Source organism: Oncorhynchus tshawytscha, linkage group LG10 (assembly GCF_018296145.1).
Source record: "Oncorhynchus tshawytscha isolate Ot180627B linkage group LG10, Otsh_v2.0, whole genome shotgun sequence".
NCBI classification, from domain to species: domain Eukaryota; kingdom Metazoa; phylum Chordata; class Actinopteri; order Salmoniformes; family Salmonidae; genus Oncorhynchus; species Oncorhynchus tshawytscha.
The window spans coordinates 75084623-75087639 of NC_056438.1; positions in this window are offsets into that span (position 1 = coordinate 75084623).

The window sequence follows — 3017 nt, forward strand, 5'->3', positions numbered from 1 at the left end:
TTTGCTTGACATCATGGGAAAATCTAAATAAATCAGCCAAGACCTCAGAAGAAAGATTATAGATCACCACAAGTCTGGTTCATCCTTGGGAGCAATTTCCAAATGCCTGAAGGTACCACGTTCATCTGTACAAACAATAGTATGCAAGTATAAATACCATGGGACCACGCAGCCGTCATACCGCTAAGGAAGGAGACGCGTTCTGTCTCCTAGAGATGAACGTACTTTGGTGCGAAAAGAGCAAATCAATCCCAGAACAACAGCAAAGGACCTTGTGAAGATGCTGGAGGAAACAGGTACAAAAGTATCTATATCCACAGTAAAACGAGTCCTATATGGACATAACCTGAAAGGCCGCTCAGCAAGGAAGAAGCCACTGCTCCAAAACCGCCATAAAAAAGCCAGACTACAGTTTGCTCCTGCACATGGGGACAAAGATCCTACTTTTTGGAGAAATGTCCTCTGGTCTGATGATACAAAAATTGAACTGTTTGGCATTAATGACCATCGTTATGTTTGGATGAAAAAGGGGGAGGCTTGCAAGTCGAAGAACACCATCCTGACCGTGAAGCACGGGGGTGGCAGCATCACGTTGTGGGGGTGCTTTGCTGCAGGAGGGACTGGTGCACTTCACTAAATAATGATGTCATCATGAGGATGGATAATTATGTGGATATATTGAAACAACATCTCAAGACATCAGTCAGGAAGTTAAAGCTTGGTCGCAAATGGGTCTTCCAAATGGACAATGACCCCAAGCATACTTCCAAAGTTGTGTCAAAATGGCTTAAGGACAACAAAGTCAAGGTACTGGAGTGGCAATCACAAAGCCCGGACCTCAATCCCATAGAAAAGCTGTGGGCAGAAGCGAAAAAGCTTGTGCGAATAAAAAGGCCTACAAACCTGATTCAGTTACACCAGCTCTGTCAGGAGGAATGGGCCAAAATTCACCCAATTTATTGTGGGAAGCTTGTGGAAGGCTACCCAAAACATTTGACCCAAGTTAAACAATTTAAAGGCAATGCTACCAAATACTAATTGAGTGTATGTAAACTTCTGACCCACTGAGAATGTGATGAAAGAAATAAAACCTGAAATAAATAATGCTCTACTATTATTCTGACATTTCACATTCTTAAAATAAAGTGGTGATCCTAACTGACCTAAGACAGGGAATTTTTACTGGGATTAAATGTCAGGAATTGTGTAAAACTGAGTTTAAATGTATTTGGCTAAGGCGTATGTAAACTTCTGACTTCAATTGTATGTATGAGATGTGTAATGTGACATTAAAGTGGCCAATGATTTCAAGTCTGTGTATGTAGGCTGCAGCCTCTCTGTGCTTGTGATGGCTATTAAACAGTCTGATGGCCTTGAGATAGAAGCTGTATTTCAGTCTCTCGGTCCCAGCTTTGATGCACCTGTACTGACTTCGCCTTCTGGATGATAATGTGGTGAACAGGCAGTGGCTCGGGTGGTTGTTGTCCTTGATGATCTTTTAGGCCTTCCTGTGACATCGGGTTCTGTAGGTGTCCTGGAGGGCAGATAGTTTGCCCCCGGTGATGCGTTGTGCAGACCGCACCACCCTCTGGAGAGCCCTGCAGTTGCCGTACCAGGTGGTGATACAGCCTGACAGGATGCTCTAAATTGTGCATCTATAAACGTTTGTGAGGGTTTTAGGTGACAAGACACATTTCTTCAGCCTCCTGAGATTGAAGAGGCGCTGTTCCGTCTTCTTCACCACACTGTCTGTGAGGGTGGACCATTTCAGTTTGTCGGTGATGTTGTACGCAGAGGAACTTAAAACTTTCCACGTTCTCCACTGGTGTCCCGTCGATGTCGATTGGAGGGTGCTCCCTCTGTTGCTTCCTGAAGTCTACGATCAGTCTTCTTCTTCTGCTTTTATGGAGTGTATATAGTGCAACCAGGTTTTAGGCTATTGCATCTCATGATGACACAAATATTTGACAGTAAATAGCCACCCATTGTTTCATAAGACCTGTTTTTCTTCTTCTTCAAATCCTGAGGTGATGCTGCATTCACGTCATGTCGGAAACTTGGACATTCTGAAATGTTTGACTTTCTAATGAAGAAAGACCATACACAACTTGTGAAGTGTCCGAATCAATTTGAATCAGACTTGACATGAACGCAGCATAACTCTCTCATCCGACATAACTCAAAACTCATGGAAACCATGTGTTTGATGTGTTCGATACCATTCAATTTATTCTGTTCCAGACATTAATATGAGCCCTTCCTCCCCAATTACGGTGCCACCACCACTTGGTGCAGTTTGAGGCCATGTGGAGGAGAGTGATAGGGGCAGTGGAGATGGGGGTGTGAGCAGGTGGGTCTGGGCAGGGGTGATGTTGTCAATGTTTGTGTCTGGCTGTATGTTGTTGTTTGTACGTGGATGTTTTGTATTGTAAAAAAGATATATACACTACCGGTCAAAAGTTTTAGAACACCTACTCATTCAAGGGTTTTTCTTTATTTTTACTATTTTCTACATTGTAGAATAATAGTAAAGACATCAAAACTATGGAATAACACATATGGAATCATGTAGTAACCAAAAAAGTGTTTAACATATCAAAATATATTTTATATTTGAGATTCTTCAAAGTAGCCACCCTTTGCCTTGATGACAGCTTTACACACTCATGGTATTCTCTCAACCAGCTTCATGAGGTAGTCACCTGGAATGCATTCCAATTAAAATGTGTGCCTTCTTAAAAGTTAATTTGTGGAATTTCTTTCCTTCTTAATGCATTTGAGCCAATCAGTTGTGTTGTGACAAGGTGTGTTGTGTGTGTGGGGGGGGATACAGAGAAAATATGGCAAGAACAGCTCAAATAAGCAAAGAGAAACGACAGTCCATCATTACTTTAAGACATGAAGGTCAGTCAATACATACAATTTCAAGAACTTTGAGTTTCTTCAAGTGCAGTCGCAAAACCCATCAAGTGCTGTGATGAAACTAGCTCTCATGAGGACCACCGCAGGAATGGAAG